We start from the raw sequence: 22,392 nt of genomic DNA on the forward strand, positions 1-22,392 counted from the left end.
GTGTTCCTTTTTGTGCTTTTCTTAGTTGAGGAAAAAAAGAAAAACTAATTACCTTTGAAGTCTAACTGTAGAGCTGGATTTCTCTGTTCTTTGATCTACCTCAGGTTTTTCTTTGTGATGTTTATTATATCACTTAGGTCCAGAAAATCCAGAGATGCCTCCAGAAGTCAAAAGGAGTGTGCTGGATCCTTCTGCCTCTAAAGTTCACAGTTTTTCTGCAAGATGATTCTAGATAACTGTCTGTATGTTAGACAGTGGTGCCTGCACAGAGGAGTGGCTGCGCCCACCTATATGTTTGATTGATAAGAGCTCAGAGCACTGCACTTTTGTGGTGAAGGCTGGTCTCCAGCAGCATAGGCTCCTGCCTTAACTGAGATCCTCCTTCTGGGCAAATGCCACCTGCCAGTTAGTTCATGAAAGGTGAAGTCCAGGAAGATGCAGGTAGCTCTGCTAATCTGCCTTTTCTGGCATGTGACTCTCTGAGGCTCCAGAAGGAGTTTGCAAAACTTCTTAATTCAGCCTTCACTTCTGTTGTGACTTTAGCTCATACAGCAGTGCAGTAATCAACTCTACCACTGATTTATTCATTCACAGACCACTAAAAAGTGATGAATTTCAAAACTAGGCGGCTTAATTATTTTATTTTCTCCCCCCTTTCCTTCATTATCTTTGTTCAATAAATCTAATATTCCTTGATGATAATATTAGAGCACGACACAACATTAATTTTTAGAGCAGTTTCTCTATGAATATAATAAATTAGATTATAATAGACTCAGATAATTTTCATTTTAAATAGCATATTACTACACATCTTACTGAATTCATCATTATGTTACTGTTAATCAGTTAACATGGCCTTGAATTTGCTTGTTAAGCTTAAATAATAACCTTTATCTATACTATTGACCTTATCTTTTAATGTCCTATAATCTTGCATTTGTTCTAGCATTTGGGGGGATCTTCCCAGAATGCTTTCCTTGCAAGGTCAGAGGCTTTATCTCTTCAGGAGGTTTTAATCTATGCTCTGAAATTCTTTACTGATTATAGAGGAGACAGAAAACATATCCCAATATATTTATTATTTCAATAAACAAAATAGTTTTATGTTTTACTTAAATAATGGAAAGCTATAGATTCTGGGCCTACAGGTTTTGCCACTGAATTCAAAGACACAGTCAAGCAAATCAAAAGAACATTAGATCCACGAGCAAAGGGATTGAAACTCGAGAACAGAAATTCCCCTTAGCCTTGAACCAGTACAAAGTGCTCATCTGTTGACAGTTCCTCATTACCTGTGAGAGCTGCTTGACTCCTCAACTCTGCTGACTCCACTCCCTCCTCAGAGCTAGAAAGCAGAGCATCACCTGCATCCAGTGAATTATGCTGCAGGCTGTCCCACGGCCGCATGTCCCAGTGGGTCTGTCGGCTTATAAAAACTCCATTGGAAAAGGGTAATCTTAACATGCCTAAAATTAATGGCTGATTTCCCCCTGTTTTGCTTTAGTCAAGAGGAGCATGGTGTTCAGTGCAGTCACATGGTGGCAAAACCATCTTTTACAGGTTGGGCTCAGTTTGGCTGACATTAATAAAGCAAGCAGCCTGTTCATATGTGTAAGGATCTGCAGTAGGAAAAAAGACATTTCCAGAACTAACTAAATGTTTTTTTATATACCAAATATTTTGCCTCTCTGCAAGCCTGTTCTAGTCCTGAGAGCTAACCACCATCCAACATGACCCATAGTGAAAAGTGAAAAAAATTCCTCCAATCTGAAATAAGCTGGCAAAGAGCAGCGTAGAAAAAGAAGTTAGGACTTTGAGGGTGTCTTTTTCTTCCTCCATTTTGCCTACAATATTCTACTAAAGGTATGATAGAATGGCATAAAGATGCCATATGTAATAAAATTCAAAGTGCTTTTTTGATCTGCCTTTCACTTAATGATTGCTCCCATCTTGCCAAAGCAAAGAAATACAGCCTTCATTATGCAAGATCTTATTTCCTCCGCTGCCTGCAATGACAATGCGGCTGTTGCATTCCCCACCCCTAAGAGTGTGAATCCATGGTCTACTCTCCTTCTACTAAAGTGAATGCAAGTAGGGATTTGACCTGCTCAATTTTAGCCTCTCATCTCCACAAGAGAGAGAAATAGATAGCCACAAATCTAACAGTTGGATTGCTTCTGGAATATTTTTGCTATGCTTTATTTAAAGGTACTTGGAGTGTATTTTGCTGTTTAGTCATTGCATAAAGTTGCAATATTTGCCTGAATATTATATTTATTTATATTATATTTTTTGCTTACAAGTGCTCCAACAAGAATTTAGCTCCATCTTTTAGTTAGTCCTTTCATGAAGCATTAAAATTGCTAATGGTCTCTATGTGCAGTCTATAACCATGTCATCAACTTAATTTAAGCTGGAACAGCTGCAGATTGTTTTGGTTTGGTGTTAGTGTTGGCTAAAAAAAAATTGTGAGCATCATTAAAAGAAAAAGAATGAATCACACCAGAAAATTTGGAAAATGCTTTCTTCCTTTAAAACCCAGGTCAGTTTTCCAATAAGAAACAAAATTTTTAGTTTAAAAATACTCAAAATGAAAGTTGTTGTCCTAAAATGTTCACTCATTTGGGTTGAATGCATTTGAGGAATATGACGGGAGCTCATGGAGTTTTTATCATCTTGAAACAACATTTTAAATAAATAAAATGCAACCATTTAAAGTGCAATGATGTAAAACTGTAGAAATTAGTTCTAAGTTGTTAGTATTTTAGGAAACGGGGGATCAGAGGGTAGGACCCAGAAAATAATTCTACCTTTGTATATTACTTGTGTGAAACCTATACAAAAATGCTCCAAATCACTCTGGCATTCTTATTTCTTAGAAGTTGTTGACAAATTGAAGGACTTGTGTTAAGAAGCCAGCCAGATTAGTTTAGGTTTGGAGAAAATGCCTTAAATTGAGAAACATGAAGATCTCAGTTTTCTTAGCTTACCAGAAGAAGTCTGTAAGGTAATTTGATTATAATATTCAAATGTTTTAAATCAGGGGAAAATGGGTTGCATGAAGCTGTCTAATCTAGGAGGAAAGGCAAAACCAAAGCCAAGAGCTGGAATTTAAAACTACATTGAAATAAAATAAAATTAAATGAAAAGAGAAAAAAATATTATAGTATAAAAGTAGAGAAAGATGACCTGGATTCTCCATCTCTTAACTCTGTATCAAAACCAGATATCTTTTAAAAGACAAGCTTTAACTAAGACAAATTGTTTTAAACCCCAAGCAGTTATTGCAGTCAACATTGGGTTAACTGAACTGAAAGTTTAAAGGCCAGCAGTATTCAGGAAACTAAACTTGTAGAAAGTGTGCTGGTTCTCAGCTAATGAAGTGTGTCTTGCTATAAGAGCAGAGAGCAAGACTAGACTGAAAAGTCCACTTTGAGGGCATTAGCCTGGGCTTTGTGCCAGTGTGGCAGAGACGACAGAGATGGGGAAGACAAAGGGCTTACAAAATACTGGGCTGAAGCTTGCTCCAAGATCCCTGGTCTGAGAGTCTCTTGGCCTCAATCTCTACAGAAGATAGGCTGATGCTGTCATCTATGAAGATGTGAAGACAGTGCATAGTAGCTTTGGCTGTAATAAAAGTGTTTAATAACATCAACATTCAGCGCTTAGAATGAATTTCATCAGCCTCCCTGTGGACAACCCAAGGTTAAGTGCAAGAAGTGGCACTTAAATTTCTATGTCATCAAAAATCTACTGTTGACTTCTGTACCTCCAGGAACATCAGCTATCTGAAGTGAAGGCCTCTCCAAGCTCTTTGCAGATACCAACACTGAGTAAATATGTAAATAGATAACAGGAGTTTTAAAGACTCTTCTTGTTTATCCTTTTCCCACCTTCCCCTCCAACCCTGCCAGCCAAGAGACAATCAGCAACACCCATGTGATATGCTGTGTGCAGGATTTTGTGTAGCTTATTCCCAGAGAGAACATCAGGGCTGGCAGATCATAGAGATAATGGATACTTAAAAGGGATGGAGGCAGGTCCTAAATAATACTGAGGTAAAATGAATAATTTTGCAAAGTTCAACAAGGGAATAAAGTCCTTCAAACATCCCATCTATGCCAAGCTGCATATGAGTAAGAGGAAGGGGAGACATTGAAGGTAAGGTTACTGAGTTCACCTTTCCAGGGAATTAGTTTAGATTTTATGTGCACAGACACATACTGACAAAACACGTACGTTTACAGAAAAAAACTTTTAGCATGTAGTAAGAATTAATCACTTCCAAAGTTTTCAAACAGAGGACTTTGATTAGAATGAAGGTAAAATCAAATGTAAATGATCAGAATGATAAGGCATTCAAATCCAGATTTCCACCATTCAAGTTAACTGTTAGTCATTTCATACTGTCCAGTTGAACTGCAGAAATGACTAAGCTCATACCAATCTTCTGAAAAGCCTTTTAGTACTTTAAAAGAAGCCTTAATTTCTTTTCTTTAGCTAAAAAGCTCTGAGTCTCATGAGCAAAGACAATAGGAAACAACCCTCCATTGCTCTTCTCTTCCCTGTTTAAACCCCCTCCACAGGATCTTTTGAGCCTTCCAGTGGTAAAAGTTATCAATGCAAGAGAGAATGTGAGATCATGATTCCCAGTCCTTCAGAAACTGGAGACCCAAAGTAAGACTATCATATATTAGGTTAATGACATGTATTAAAAGGGCCTCATGGGCCCTGATATATAGAGAGGGCAGAAAAGACAAGAACAAACCTTGACAATATACAAGGACCTTTTTGATACTTGAACATATTTGTTATTAGCTCTAGCTATCAGCATTTATACTAGGCATTTCTAAGACTTGAAAAATAAAGTGAACTGCAAGAATGATAAAAAGGACTTATCCCTTTCCCAGCAAAGCTCCGTAGTTGTGTTACACAGAAACCCCTATCTAAGCATACAAAAAAAGAAAAAAAATACTTCTACATGTCTTGTTGGGGTGAATAATGTTCCTATTATGCCAAAATATTAAAACTAGTTGTTGTGGTTTGACTGTGGCTGGATACCAAGTTCCAAAAGCCTCTCTATCCCTCCCCTTCACAGCTGAACAAAGTAGAGAACATATAATGACAGGCTCCTGGGCTGAGATAGGGGCAGGTTGAGATCACTCACTGATTACTGTTGTGTAAAAATAAGGGAAATTTGTTTAATTTATTGCCAATCAAATCAGAGTAGAGTAATGAAAATTAAAAAACCAAGACTTAAAATTCCCATCCCTCACTCCTGCTTGGGCCCAACTTCACTCTCAATTTCCTCTACCTCCTCCCCACCAGTGGCACAGGGGGACAGGAAAAGTGGGATGTGGTCATTTGGTCAGTTCATCACATATTGTTTCTGATGCTTCCTCCTCAAGGGGGTGGTTCATCTCACTCTTCCCCTGATCCACCTTGGGGTCCCTCCAGGAGACATTCCTCTAAAAATATATATATAAAAAAAAAGGCCTTGCAATATACCTGTATACATATACATACAAATAGTATCTATAGTGTTTATATAATACTTTATATATATATATTTATAATAAATACACTTTTATGCATACAGTGAGTGCACTACATTTATATTAGTGAAGAGGAAACCACTCATTACTACTATATGCAGGCTTTTCAGTGTGCTAAATACAACATGGCTTGTTGAGTCCACTTAAATTTTGGGTAAGTATCATTTCACCAGTTTTTGAAAATAACTTAAACATGTGTCTTCCTGTTTTCACAAAATCAGAGCTTTGCAAAAAATTAGATACAGTCTAGTATCTTATCTGATGTGTCACAGCTGAAGATCTTGCCAATTCTCTTTAGACTGTAATTCATTTATGTATGAATATGTCTAATTTGAATTCTCCTGACTAGAGCTAATTGCTTAGCACGCCTTCCCTCATCAAACACTTATCAGATACCAAGTATCTAAATGATGTCATAGTTGTTGGCAACAGATCAGATCTATATCTACATCTGTAATCTTCTTTCCTTCCTCTCCCTTAGTCCTTGACAGAAATCTTATGTTTGCTGAAGACCTATTAGAACTACTTTTCCCGTTGATACAGAAATAGCAGAGAGCCTTCAGAGGATGACAACAAAGGAAAATGTTTTTAAAGATGCAATGTATTTCCATGTGGAAGCCCCAGGATCTGTACTTGCATTTTCATTTCTTAAGGAAAGCTATTCAAACCCTGTTACTATTTCACTGTTGTTTTTTAAATGCAAATTTGATAGAAACTTTTCATTTTTTAGACAGAAGAGAAACCTTTGCTTCTCAGTTACATTTTAGAAGAGCTTGATTTTGATAAGTTTGTTTTATTGTTTTCCCACAGGTTTTAGGTAAACTGTTTTTTATTTTGCTGTTTGATGTATCTAGGATGTGACAATGTCATTTCTGGACAGTGTTACTGAAAAAAAAAGACTTTAGGGAAAATTTGTATTAGTCCTACTTTTTGCAGAGTTTTGGCCCAGTTTTAGCTATGCCATATCATGAACACCTAAATTTCACTACTGTGACATTAAAGAAAAGAAACAGCAGCTGTATTCCTGCATACAATGCCATAACCACTACCACAGCAATTAAAAGTTACAATTCAGCCACATGGGTTTTTTTGACTGACAAATAAGTTGCTTTTATAATACATCAAATACTTCCCATAACTGCTGGATCTGAAAATTTAGTGAGAGAATACTACTTTTTCACTAAGTAGTGAAAAAAGCTTGCAAATAGCAAGCAAATCTTGCTTTCAGTTGCAGTTAAATCACAAATTAGTTATAAAAAATAGATTATCTGAAGACAGAATCACCTGAACTTACACCATCTTTAAAGTCATTAAAGTCATCATCATGCCCTTAAAAAGTCCATTTCTCCTCTGACTTTCCCCACTGCAAAGTGCAAACAGAATTGGCTTAGAAACAGGAGGCACATGACCTACAGAAATAGTATCATTTATGGGCTACAGGCTTCTCTACAGCCACTGTTTCACCTTCCTGTCCACAAGTTTTCTGAGACATGTGCAATCAGTGTTAAAATAGCCTAGAAAAGGTAAAAATTGTTAAAGCCTTGTATTAATTATTTATAATTTACCTATGAAGTCAGTTCATAAGAGTGAAAACTTTAATGACATCTAGGTACTCCTTCATACATTTCATACCAGACTTCTCAGAAAAAAAAATTACAAATCATCTAGAATACCTATATGCATCTGTGACTCTTAAAAGCATTCAAAAATTAATAGGTCTCGATAAATTTTACGTGTGACTTATAAAGACACCGACTGTCTACAAGAAAACAAATACTGTAATCAGTTCTCCTAGAAAAGCATCTTTAAGTTAGTGTTGCATGAAATAAGACTTGCTTATATTGTAATAGATAAAGCTGTGAAAAATATTCCCTTTAATTTAAAACCAGGCATCTCAGTTTTTCAAAAACACTTTTGGCGTTAAACTTTGCACTTTTAAAAAATTCAAATCTATGATCTAGTTTTTTATTTATTTTTCATTTAATGACAGAGGGAAGCTGTAATTCAGGCAAAACACTGATTCTCTTTGGTTGATATTATAGTTCTGTTTGAATGCAACAAACTGTAGTGTATAAATTAGACAAACCTCTCAGGACAAGAATTCAGTTTCACCTCTTGTGTTGAGCATCATTGCAATTACTCAAATGATTAAAGCTATACGTGGCTTTAAAGACTTCACTAAATCAGGGATTTAGTACTTTAAAATCCCAGCATGGAATCAGGCAGAACTAATATGGTCTTGATTAAAGGGGAAGGTATTTTTCTGGTCTTCTGTTTTCTTCTTACCTGTTGGGTAACATCACATCGAGTAGCTCTGCCTGGTGAACTCAGAATTACAGCCCGAGAACATGAATTCAATTTATTGGGATTTTTGGAGCCTTTGTGAAAAACTAATTCAATGGCAAATCAGCTTAAAAATCTCAGTTGTCTATGGATGAATCTCCTGGCTAAAAGAAATTAAGGCAGAGAAAAGAAACACGTCAGGAACAATAACCACTGTTCTGAAATTACAAAAAAGTTCTGCATAAATCCAGGCTCACTTTTCACAATATAGTAGCTTACAAAATTTCATGACTTTTATTAAACACACTCCTTATGCCTCTGGTATTGCAAGTAACACATGCTATAGGTATTATTGACAAAATCAAACTGGTAAGTATATGGCTTTTTGTATTAGAAGGCATTATTGGTATTTTCCACTTAAAATGAGCTTTCCATTGAAAGCCAAGAAAAAAATTCTGCTTATAAGCCTGATACATAGGCAGACAGAGAAACTCCATCCATAAAGATCTTCTGAACAGAAAAAACACTCTCTAAACAAACAAACAATAACTCAGTACTGGCAGACAACATAACAAGGGACAACAGCCATAAATTGCAACCTGGAAGGTTCAGATTGAACAACAACAAAAACTATTCCACCATGACACTAGTAATTACTGGAACAGGCTCTTCTAGGAGACAGGCTTTTTTTTTTTTGTCTTGGTCATGTAATTAATGATGACCTGTGGAATATATTGTTCAGCTCTGGAGAATGGGTAAGGTACAGAAAGGCCAGGTGATGGGAAATCTGGTAAACATCCTTTAAAAGCAAAAAAGAAAAACGGATGACTCAGTCTTGATTCCAATTTCCATTCAAATACTCACATGATTTAAAAACACCTGAGAAAAAAACAGAGACATGAATGACATGCTGTGCATACATAAGCAGATTAGATCAAACTAATTTATTTTCCTTCTCTGTCAGAGAAATAGTTTTGTGGATATATGAAGTGGTCTTTTACACATCTTAGCTTTAGAAGAGGATTTACCTCAAATGCCATTTTTGTTGGTTGATTCAGGAATTACTAAAAGGTCTAGAGTGGCTGCCCAGGTGGTTAGAAAATTTTTCACAAACTAGCCATCAACAACTTAATGCTAAAACTGAGGGCATCGCTACAGGACTACTCCTTAGCTATAGTATCAATCTTTGCAATCAATAAAAACTTGATTAATTAATATAGCATATGTTTATTAAACACTATTTATGGCACCACAATGGGAGGGACAACATATACAGTGAAAATACCAAATTTAAAAGGATCCTGGAAAATTGGATATCTGACTTTTAGGGTGAAGTGAGATCACAATTCAAGAAGCAAGCAAAAATCAATTGTAACAGAATTATAGAGAGATTACTACAACAGAATTTTAAAAAATACAGATTGCTTACCCATCAACAGTGTCATGCTATTGCAACACTGGGTAAAGACCTCATGTACTGAGAGGCATTAACAGCATGGAGCCTGTCAGATAAAGAATATAGCACTTTAGTCTCAGCCATGCTTGGATAAGGACTAAAGGATTTCTATCCTTTAGTCTATTCCATCCTTGGAATGGTCTCAAGGGACTCTGTCTACAAAATACTTCAATGAAAGGTATAACCAACTGGAAAGGTCAGGAGGTTAACAAGGAAACTCAAATGTATAAGAATAAGAATTTAAATGCAGGTCAAAGAAACTAGTGTTGGTTTTTTATTCTATTCAGGGGAAAAAACCCAAGTTGAACAAGTGGTTAAATAGTGTTGTTAAAATATTCAAAAAGATACTGTGGTCTTCATCTTTACAATATGTTCATCATGCTCACCATCATCATAAGTGGAAATAACAAACTTGAAGTTGGTTATAGAAGTTTTGGTCTGCAGATAAGACTTTGTAGAGGTAAGAATGATAAAACACAAGAGGCTGCCTGCAGAAACTATGGAGTCTCCATCATTAGGATACATTTGAAGGCAAAACAGGCAAGCATCCATCAGGATCAACATAGAATAAGAAGATAAACTTAACCTTTCCAGTCATCTGATGACCCAAATAATCAAACAGTTGAGAAGAGACCCAAGGAATAGACATCAAAACTGGAGTTCTCGAGAAATTACTTTGGAGAGCAAACTGTGAAAGGCACCAGGTTACTTCGAATGTCAGAGTAACCAAGTTCTATTTCAGTGTTCCTAAGGATGAACGGGCAGGCACAGGGAGTTAAACTTAGGGGAAAATATATAGAACAAATGGGGGACAAAATTTGCACTGAAGTTGAAAATGCCTGATATAGGGTTAAGAATAGATTCTTGTCCATTGTTTCATGTGAAGTATAAATTCAACAGAAAAACAGAGGACTGAAAAATATGGGAAATATATCTAAATATGTTTTTAAGAAAAATAAGATAGCTACCAAATTATATTATATATGTGGATATATTATATAAATCTTCAATGTCCATATTGGTCTCCTCAAGGGAAATTTGTTAAATTATTCAAGTTGCTCTCAGAATGAGAAATTAAGGCTCATTCCCTTTTCACTGTATAAGACAAGAACTCATATGTGCATCCAAAATAAATGAGGAAGAGCATAAGGTATTTTCTTCCTGCTACTGAGATGGGAAAGCCCAGGAGAAATAGCCAAGAAATTATTGTCCACTCCTTGATGACGTTACAAAGGCCTACTATTAAAAAAGGACAAAACCTAAATACACACCCAAATCCCAAAAAGCACTCCAGTGGCTTGGAAAACTTAATTTCCTCATATTGCAGTTTATTCTGTGTTCAGAAAAAAATTTATAGAAAACAATCCCTTATGAACAGTATAAAGGGATAGTACCTGAATGAGATTCTAATTTGAAGGAGTAAGAGAAAACACAAGTATTTTTGGTAGCTCAAACAGGGAGAAATGAGAATTGAGAACAAGGAGAAAAAAATATAGTAAGATAGAAATCGAAGGGACAGAAGAATGAAAAAAAGGGGAAAAAACCTTAATAATTGCCTGTAATAGAAGCAATAAAAACAGGGAGAAAAGAGAACTCAAAAAAAATGCACAGTATTTGGAAGCCAGTGCTGATAATTCACTTCCAAATAAGAGCAGTTATAAGGAAGCAAGAAGAGATTCCTTTGAGTGTAAATTCAGTTTTGTAACTTAGCATCTCATTTAGATAAACCAGTAAGAAGTGAGTGTTAACCTCCCTTTTCAGTGATAGAGACAATGATGAATTAAGATCTCAGTCAGTTTCTCAGATTCAAAGAATTGCTTTTAACAGAACTGGAGACCAATATTCTTTTCCTTTAGTGTCTGAAATCTGCAAGTGTTGATGTGTACAGAAAGAAAAACATCTTTGGCCCGAGCCTACCAGTGTAAAAAGTTCCCCATCTTTATTTATGGGAGGCCAGTGTTAGATGAAATTGACCATAAACTACTTATTGCTGTTGCCAAAAAAGGTTTGACAAACACTCCCACTGAGAAAAGAGAGTGGTTTTTTCTGCTACAAATATAGGATTTGCAAACTGAAAGCAAACCTGGAAAGATTTGTGGCTGTAGGCTCACCCTCCAGGGCTTTTCAGCAAAACAAAACAGCTGAACGAAGTCCAGAACTAAATTAAATGCACGTCACTCTGAGGAAACAGAAACCAGTACACATCAACCACCAACTGTCCAATCTCAGATAAAACACAAATGACAATTATCAGACCTATGGCCAAGAATGCAGAGAGTAATGAAGGCTGTGATCACAGTCCTATTATCAATCTGAAGGACAGCAGCTGACAGTAAATGAGGTTTGATTTAAGGGCACAAGATGGCAATTCCTGAAGGGATAAAGTCTAAAGACCTACAGGAACAGAACTGTTTCTTCCTCATTGAGACAGATCAAAAGCTCCCTTAAACTCTGTCTAAAAATGGTCTCTCCCAAACCTGCAATGGTATAGGGACTCATGGAGCCATAGGCTGTAACTAGACCATTATGTTTGATTCCAGCCAATCATTTCTATTCACCTTTAATGTGGACATTTCATTTTCATACTAGTCATACTTTTCAACTTACCTTATACATTGAGCTCTGTTTGGTTAGGTATTTTTAAAGGTGACAATGTCAAGCCTGATAGCTTCATTTGCTAACCTAACCTCTTGCTGGGAAGTTCTGTGAATAACCATTCCTTACGTGGCACGGTATCAGCTTCCAGCATACTCCTCTTTTCTGTTGTAAAGTGAAATAGTCTACTCAATTTGTCTCACACCTCTGACCATCTCTTCTGCTCTTGTCTTTTTTATTCTTTTAGCTCCTTTTCAAGTTGGGATAGCAAGAATACCATATTGTGTTTGAGGAACATCATTATTTGTTCAGCTGTATACTGCTTTAAGTTCTGCTTGCTGCTCCTTTACTAGTTGAAAAGAATCTAAGTGCTTTCCATGACTGTCTTTGAGCACTGACCAGCTTTCATTCCTGCATGATGACAATTCATTCAAATGTCACAACTTAGGATACAGAATTTGCATTTACTCATTTATATTGTGTGAAAGCAATTCATAAATAAAAAAAAAAAAAAAAAAGGAATGTAAATCAAAACACGAGATAGGAGAAAAGAAAGTCTTCCTCCTGCCTTGTTGGCCAAAGAACTACTGCAGACCTCTCAAATTGAAAAAATTGAGCATTGGATCAATTGCAAAATATGACTAAAAATACCAAATACCATTGAAATATTATTGTTACCTCCAGACTAAAAATCCCTAAAATAAAGTACATTTCTATTTTAGACAGAAAAAAATCCCATCTCAAAACAAAACGACCCCTTAGATCATTACTTGAACTCTCCCAACATAACTGTACCAGAAAATTGTATATCTGGATGAGTATTTTGTCTTACAAAATCAATTTTCTGTAGAAAATGCTGTGTCTGACAGTGGATGTTAGTTTGGTGAGGACAGTGAGAACTCAGGCCTTTAAAGTTCTCCTTATTTCAAGTAGGTTCATCCCTGAACAGTCTGCTGAAGTCTCTTAACATGGCATAAACATGTTTATTTCATGGCTTGTTCACCAAGTAGCTTTAGGTAATTTGCTATTAAGGGCCATATATCTCAGTTGCATTTTAATATTCTGTTTTCCCACAATATATTTAGAAGTTACAATTTTTCACTGTACTTAAATTTCCTTTCCCCCCCCTCCTCCTAACAATAATCCAAAACCTTTTCTATAGGCAGGAAAATACAATGTTTTCCCCTCAGAATTCCAGTCTTTATACTTAGGGTAAAATGAAAAGACATGGACCCTATTTTTCAGACATCGAAAATAGAGTCACAGGTTACATAAATTCTTAAGATTAAAGCAGGTTGGCAGAAAAAATGAGTTTAAATACTGCTTATCAGAAAAGACAATGGGGTCAGATGTCAACTGTAATGAATATTCTGATTCCTAAGTTCTGTAGTCTTTGCTAGGGTCTGGGTAATTACAATCCTTTGGTTTAATTCCAATGAAATAATTTGTGTAATATGAACACACCTTCCCCTTAGTGCGGCAGCCGCACTGTCACAGCAGATTTCATATCTGAGTGTAAAATATGTTCAGGATCTTGCAAGCAATGCAAAGTTTCCTCTGCTGTGAATTTGTGACTTTACACAATCAACAGGAGAAATGAGTGGCATGATCTCATCTCCTCAAAGAATAAGTCATTTGCAAAATAAGCAAACTAAGACCCAAGGACCCTTCAAAGGCACAATTTTAGTGCACCAACTACAGGAAAATATAATTTCAGAGAAAGGTACAGACTAGCTGAAGGGTTTAGAGACACATAATAGCTCTGTAAATTTTCAAAATGAATAAAAAATGTTTTTCTGTACCTCCCACACAGTGTTTTGTTAATGGCTTGTTGAATCTGTTTGAATTCTACATTTTGCACAATTTAAATAGAATCTTCTCATGGAAAAGACAGGCACCATCTAGGAACTACAGAAAAAGTAATTACACTAAAAATCTGCACTGATAATTATACTGATAACTCTAAGTCAAACAGATGAGAAATTATCTTCCTACTTTAAATAATCAACAAACTGTGAAGTTTTTTCATACTAAAGTTATAAATTTTTGTATAATTCCACATACCTTTTAAACTTGTATCTCCCGAACATATAATTTGGCCTTCCCACTTGCCAAGTTTTTTCTGTCTTTACAAGTCATTCAAGGCTAAGAGATGCTGAAAAATTAGTAGGGTGACATTCTTTGTCTGCCAGAGAATTCTCTAGTGAAGTGATCAAAAATTGTAAAAAACCCAGCATTACCTTGCCTAACCGTGCACATATGGTGAAGTAATACGCTGTGCCTAAATCACAACTGCAGCACTCAGTATACACATACCTCGTCATCTCTGTTGCAGGTTCTTTAGCTGACCACCACTAATTCTTTCCCACCCCACTGATACAGTAAAAGATTTAGAAATGAGTCACCAGAATTTACCACTGTTAGAGGAAACACAGAAACTGTGTTAAAACAGTCTCTTAACATTCGTACAAGTTAATAAACTGATTTACACCAAGCTAACTGCAGATACAGCTTCAGAAACTGCTGTGTGCTAATGGTTGGCAGGTAAAGGATTCCCTAATCTGATTTAGTCTGTTTCACTGTGCATTATTCCCCAGGATATCAAATTACCTCTGGGACTTCTTATCAGTATACAGCTGTTAATAAAAGCACTTGCTCAACATCTGAGATACATGTTGCTCATACAGAAATATTGTGAACACTTGGAGATAAATAACCTTTCAATAATATAATAATAATGGTCTTTAAGAACAACCTTCTATTACAGATGCACACTAAAATTATTTAAGGAGTTTTGATAACATAGCATGCTTAAAATAGTCTTTCATGTTCAATACTGAAAAATATATACATTGTGATGCCATTTGAAAGTGAAAGTTCTGGTGGATTTTATATTGTCTTTAGGTAGTTTTACACCCTTTTTATTACCGCCATTATAAATACCAAGTTATAGTAAAGTACAACAGTATGTTATTATCTGCCAAATGTTTACCTTGCTTTTCAAAAATTTTATAGGAAAAAACATTTCCTTGAAAATCTCCACAAAGGACTCTGGGTAGACAAAGAGAGTACTTGTGGCACATACTTTAGATAAATACTATTCGAAATATGAAAGAATTAATTAGTTGGACAGAAATGGGTTAGAGGTGACTTTGAGGCTACATTCCCAATTCAAATCTTCTCCTTCTCAACTTTATCAGATTCTTGAGTGGCACAGAGGCCCATTGTATTAGCAAGCATTAGGCAAAATGAAGGCCTGTGCTCCAGAAGCACGGGTACATAGACTGAATCTTTGTATAACCAAGAGTATTTCAGACCCGTACAGGAAAACGGATCTGAAATAAATAGATTACAGAAGAAAACACCACCATTTCCTGATTTTCTGCAAATGAAATCTCTTTTAAAATACCACAAATAACACACTTTCCATTAAAGAAAAATATAAAATATGTGAATAAAAAGCAAAAAAACCCCTGTAACTGTCAATTGTAGTGTAGAAAAAAAATACCTTTCGCAGTCAAAACACTGCGGAAAACCTGAGAACTTTTATTTGCACTGAAACTTCAGAAATTAGTTATACTAGTCTCTTATCATGGATTTGTGCAGCAGAAATAATAAACACTGTGGTACATTATATTTTACTTTAAAGCTCTACATTTAGAGAAAAAATATTATTATCTCAAGGGCAACATTTTCTCAACATCTACATGACTACAATGAGGCTGTCAGTTTATGGTTCATGTGGATGAGCCATACTACTCTCCACAGTAAAGTCTTTGCTTTGCTCTTTTTTGTAAACTTATATTAAAAAATGTCAATAACACACCAGAAAAGTAAGAAAAAATAACACAAGAAATAAAAACCTACATCATAGAATATTGGGAATTTCACTTGATAGCAAAACAATGCAGATGGAAGAATGAAACTGTAAACTGCTCTTTAATTTTAGGCAAAATTATGATAGACAGAAAAAAAAAAGATTTTTCAGCATTAGGTAATTTAAAACTAGGCTGTGTAAAATTTTCCTCCTTATCTTGGCAGAGGAAGTCGTAATAAACACACAATTACTAATATTAGTGAAATACATTTTGCTTCAAAAGACAGTTGTATTATATTTGCTTACAAATATGTTAAAACTTTTCAGTCTCTTTCAGCAATTACAATATACAGTGTTAAGGAGTCAATGCAAAGAAGTAATTGCTATTTCAAGAGAATATTTTTTAGATAGCAGACTGTCATCCCTTTTGCAAGGCTATAATAAGAATGTAGGTGCAATTGAAATACCATAAAGTCACATTCAGTGTTTGCATGATTTGAAAAACCACAACTGTCTCACCTGGAATGCTGGAATGCCTATTTTGGTTATTTGGTTTGATGTGGGTTTTTTTTTTGTTTGGTATTTTTTTTTAATTTTTTTTTGTGTTTTTTTTTTGTTTTGTTTTGTTTTTTGTTTGGGTTTTTTTTTTTTTTTCTTCTCTGTGTGTGTGATGCTTTGGTCCCTTAAATCAGTACTTGAAGCACTGCCCTTTTGTGTACTGCTAAGCATCCCCTTGATCAGTGTAATGTGAATTCAGAGCATTAAATTTTCTTCAGGGATTCCACACTAGCATTAGTGAGTGCACAAATTGCCCAGTAGGGTCTTATCCATAAGATACTGTGCACCTGTAATTTCTATTCCCTTCATTGGAGCTGGGGGAGGTGTTCAGTAGTCCATTCAGAGCTTCAGTGTACTTATGAGATCCAGCTAATCTTTTGGCTGGTCACAGCTGGCTGTACTTTAAAATAACAGGAGTCTCACAGCATCCTACTGAAACTGGATGCCAAAACTGAAACTAGGATGTTCAGTTTTCACAGTCCCAGTCTCAGATTCTCCTAGGAACAATACCTATGCATGCAATTATCTTCATATTTCAGCAAAGAATGGAACCCAAAAGATCAGCTTGGACACCTCCTGCACTTTGAGGACACTAATATGTTCCTCAGCTTCCAGGACAATAAGAAACTAGTACCAAATCAAACACCTAAATATAACCAAATGGATTGTGTTTGCTCCAACAGCATAGCTGCAAGCCCGTGGTCCAGATACTAATCCCGCAATACTGCAGAAAATCTTCATCAGTGAAAAATGAATATTCTGGGAAATGAAAGGCAACCAATTTCTCTCTCATTATGTGTTCATTTCTTAATTTGCAAGGGATAAGTTCTGTCTTCTGTGTAAAGCCTTGCTGGAAAGAACAGGATTTGCACAGGTACAAATGAGGGCAAGATGTGTCTAATTATTTTAGGCTTTGAAATTAAAAAAGGAATTACCACTAGACTGCTGTGGCCTTTCATTTTGCATAACTACCAGCCTATCATCCTTTTGTTTAAGAGAGATTTTGTCCTTTCATTGTAAGCACTCATCATTGACTTGCAGTCAGATGACTAGAAATAGATCATTTTTATTCCAGAGAGGAACTCTGAACTCTCTCAACTTATGTACCACTTGGTAAAGATGAGAAGAATTAGAGATGTACATTCCCTTTAGCATGGTTTATCTTTCATTTTTCTAAGAACAGTTACTTTTTTTGTTTAGTTTAGGAGGATAATAAAGCCTCAGAAGATGCAGGCCAGCTGTGATCAGAAGCCTTTGCTCCTTCCACACTGCTGGCCTTATGTAAAATCTTCGATTTCATGGAATTGGCATTGTCTAATAGGAAAAAAAATGTCAGACGGAACAACCAGCAAAGGGATCAACAGTGTTTAAAGAGATGGTATGTTTCAAGCACATATCCCCACTTTGAAACTTTTCTGGCAAAGTTCTGAAGCTTTCCAAAACTACTTAGCTCTGATTAGAACAGAAACTTCTTGGCAAGAATATCAAAAATCTGATGACATTTATGACAAAACTCTTGTATAGTATCACAGATGCACAAACTGGCCAGAAATATTCAAAAGGGCAAACAGTCCCATATAGGATCTAATAAGCAAATATAATACTAATACAAATTACTTTTCTAAATCCTCTCTTAAAGAACATAACCACAAAACATTCTGCTATCATTTACTTTGTGGACTCTGGAAAACAGAATGTGCTTTTCCTTCCTTTCTTCTGTGGCCGACAGAAGACAGTGGAGAAAGAAATGTCGCAAATGTTACCATAAGACAGGAAAAGCTAAGTGAATTATTGCCACACGGTAAATTGTACTTACATCAAAATTGTTAGGAAAAAGGAATAACTGTTATTTAGGTTGACTTGCTTGTTCAGGCTACTCTCTGTGCCGATCTGTCTCTCATCCTTAATATCCTCCTACAGTCCCATTTGGGTATCTTGGGAAGCAATGCATCCCAACAAGGATGAAATAGGGCAAAAATGTCCCAAAAGAGACAAAGAGGTTCTCAATGACTTCTATGCCTCAGTCTTCCATGGCAAGTGCTCTAGCCACTCCAGCCTAGTTAGGACAGGCAAATGCAGGGACTGGGAGAATGAAGACACTAAGACCACTTTAGGAGAAGTTTGAGACCATCTAAGGAACCTGAATGTGTACAAGTCCATGGGACCTGATGAGATTCATCTGCAGGTCCTGAGGGACCTGGCAGACAGAACTGCTAAGTCACTGTCTATCACTTCTGAAAAACTGTGGCAGTCAGCTAAAACCCCCAATGATCAGAAAAGGAAAAATGAAAATACTATTTTTAAACAGGGGAAAGCAGATGTGACTAGCTCTGCGCTACACAAGATGATGGAGCAGATCCTCCTGGAAACTAGACTGAGGCACATGGAAAATCAAGAGGTGGTTGGTAACAGCCAATATGGCTTCACAAGGGGAAATCATGCCTGACAAATTTGGTGACCTGTTATGGAGCTACAGTGTTGGTGGATGAGACAGAGGAACTGACATTGTCTACCTGGACTTATGAAAAGCATTAGACAATGTCCTGCACGTTATCCTCATCTTCTAGTTGGAGCCATGGATTTGATGCATGGATCACTTGGGGATAAAGAACTGGCTGGATGGCTGCACACAAAGAGTTGTGGTCATTGGCTTGTTGTCCACAGGGAGATCAGTGACCAGTGGTGTCCCTCAGGGGTCGGTCCTGGGGCTGATGCTGTTCAGCATCCTGTTGGTGACATGGACAGTGGGGCCGAGGGCACCCTCAGCAAGTTCACTGACAACACCGACACTGAGCTGTGTGGGGCAGTCGATGTGCTGGAGGGAGGGGATGGCATCCAGAGGGACTGGACAGGCTGGAGAGCTGGGCCCGTGCAAACCTCCTGAGGTTTAACAAAGCCAAGTGCAGGGTCCTGCGCATGGGTCAGGGCAATCCCAGGAACACCACAGGTGGGGCAGAGAAGTGATTGGGAGGAGACCTGAGGAGAAGGATCTGGGCGTGATGCCCGATAGAAAACTCAACGTTAGCCAGCAGTGAGCGCTCCCAGCCCAAAAAGCCAATGGAACCCTGGGCTGCATCCAAAGGAGTGTGGCCAGCAGGTCAAAGGAGGGGATTCTCCCCCTCTGCTCTGGTGAGACCCCACCTGGAGCGCTGCATCCAGCTCTGGGGTCCCCAGCATAAAAGGACCTGGAACTTTGGCAGGGACACAAAGCTGGTAAGAGGACTGGAGCCCCTCCCCTATGAAGACCATCTGAGTTGGGGCTGTTCAGCCTGGAGAACAGAAGGTTACATGGAGATCTCCTAGCAAACTTCCAGTACCTGAAGGGGGCCTACAGGAAGATGGAGAGGGACCCTTCATCAGGAACTGTAGTGCTAGGATGAGGAGTAATGGGCACAAATTGAAAGAGGGAAAACATAGGTTGGATAATAGGAAGCAAATCTTTGCTGTGAGGGTAGCGATACACTGGAACAGGTTGTCCAGGGAGGTTGTGGATGATCCATCCCTGGAAGTGTTCAAGGCCAGGTTGGACAAGGCCTTGCGTAATGTGGTTGAGTGGGAAATGTCCCTGCCCACGGCAGGGAGGTTGGGACTAGGTGATCTTTAAGGTCCCTTCCAGTCCAAACCATTCTGTGATCCTACAATCTTGTTTGGTTTCCATTTTTGCTTTTTGCCAAAACTGCAGTTAATTATTAGTAGCTATCAATCACACATTGAATAGGAATAGCTATTGTAGCAGAAGGAAATTAAAAATAAACCAAGAGAGAGTAAAAGAAAATCTCATCTAGAACAGTGTATGGATTTGTCTCTGTGAAGTCCTGACTGCTCCATTCCCAGGAAACAGCAATCTATTGAATCCTTCTGCATCTGCTCCTTTTTATTAACAGGTATTAAGAAGGGAAAAAAAAATGCAGCAAACATCGGTCATGTTTTCTGGAATCTAGCACGTGCAGATTTGTCCGAGTTATTATTCCTTGTGTCCCAACCCCAAAAATACCTGCAAAAACACTGAAATAAAAGCATGTACCATATCTTCTGCTTCATCTTCTTCCTTTCTCTTATGCCCATTAATTTCTTGTGTCATATCTCACCACTTCCTGATACAAACATTATTTGTTATACCAGCTTGCCTTCATTCACCTTCTCAAGGCAGTGTGGCCAATTAAATGATGATTCTCAAAGAAAATAAAAGATGGGGTATCTGAAGATAACTGCACAGTCTACATCATTTGGATCTTCATTTTGTATCAGCTGTAGCTGAGGGACTTCTGTACTCTTTCTGTGCTTATTTCCTCAGGGTCAAAGACTCCTTCAGTAAATTCTGCATCTTCTGTGCCTTGAATTGGGTGAACTAGATTGAGCATACTGAAAAACTATCAAAAAATAGCATAATCTCTTTCAACTATTTTTGAAATTTATGCTTACTGTAGTTCTGAGGTCAGCTGACAATACAAAAAGCAAGTACTCACCACTTTTTGTCAAGGGCAGGAAGATAAAACCCAGCAATGCCTTGAACAGTGATCAGAGGAACACGAGTCAGACAAATACTTGGATTTATTTTTTGAAGAAAGAAACTTATCCTGAAACAGTACAAGAAGCATCATTAAAGAAATTAGTTGGACATCCAGGGTGACAATTCCCTCTCTTGCACTTTGTACTGTTTAATTTGGTGCTTTAGAAACAATTTCTTGTAATAATATCTGGAGGAAGAATTAGAAAAACTATTAGCCATTTAAGCTGTGAGGGTAAGGTCTACAATACATTAGGAGCTACAATTAGAACTTCAGTGGGGATGATTGATTTGTAGGAAGCCAAGAAAAGTTACATTAGGGCTGTGAGATCAAATTTGTAATGATTCCCTCCCTAACACTCTCACAATGACATAGTCCTACAGGACTCACTTTAAGAGAATTTACCTGTGTCTCTCAGTCCCTGCATACATCTCCTTGACACTCATGCATCAGGCTGCAGGAAATAATCAAATTCCCAGAGGCAACGTCAGGACTGCACGTTATAGGACCACTGTTGAACACTTTCTTCTGTCAATGCTGGTGCTCTCCAAGCTGCTGACTCATCTTGTGTTTTCCTACCCACCCCAAATGTTTACAGCCCCATGCCACCAACCAATGCCTCTTTGAGCAGGGTTAGAAGGAAAGGAACAATACCAGCATGGGGGGACTCACTATCTTCCCTGTTCACTTCTTTCATAGGGTGAGGAGATGCCACACAGGAAATGCGCCAGTCACTTGTGTTTCATATTAAACCTATGCTATGGTATAGTTGAGGAAAATCCTGCTTTTAAAAATAAAAAAATAAAATTATTTGCTTTATTTGTTTTCGATTCCCATAAATTCAGCTCTTAAAACTAACTCAGATTTGCATTTTAAAAAAGTAAAGAATTTGTTACCTACACTTCAGCTAAAACATTTAGAAACATTGGTTTAGAAGGTGAACATCGGTGGTAAAGTTGTTCACATTTTGTGTTCAATTTTTTCATTTCATCTTCCTTAAAACAGAAGATAGAAGAAAAGCTGGACAAGTGTAGAGAAATAAAGCACCAGTAATGCCTCTCTTAACTGTTTGACCCAAAAGATTACAAACTGTTCCCTTAGAAGAGGCAATTCATGCCACTGGCCCTGGTAGAGCTGACAAATTTGACATAAATTTCTAATTTTTGTTACCGGAGGTACTGCAGATGAACACTGTCCTTTATACTGAATTACCATTAATCCAGGCATTCCTTTTCTAAGAGCACTATCCAGAAATTTCTAGGGATAGTACTGGAGATATAAAAAACAAATTCAAAAGTAACATGACAGGAGAAAAGAATTTTATTTATTACATACATCTTTAATTAAATAAAGAGCTGTTGAACCCCATGCTGCTGTAGATGTCTCTGTTTGTTCTAACAGACTCTCTTGTACCGATACAGTACAACAAAGAGCTCAAATTTTCAGCAGAAGGATTGTATGCACACAGTGCAAATACACTCATTAACATAATAACTCCTAAGGAATGGCCTTATTTAGCTGAAGTCTTGAAACAAAAAAATCATTTGATGTTTCTGGACAGCACTGCCATCACCTTTAGAAACGCACACTCTGGGCTTGTTCTCTTTCCAATGACAT

This window comes from Motacilla alba, chromosome 2 (genome assembly GCF_015832195.1).
Source record: "Motacilla alba alba isolate MOTALB_02 chromosome 2, Motacilla_alba_V1.0_pri, whole genome shotgun sequence".
Classification (NCBI taxonomy): domain Eukaryota; kingdom Metazoa; phylum Chordata; class Aves; order Passeriformes; family Motacillidae; genus Motacilla; species Motacilla alba.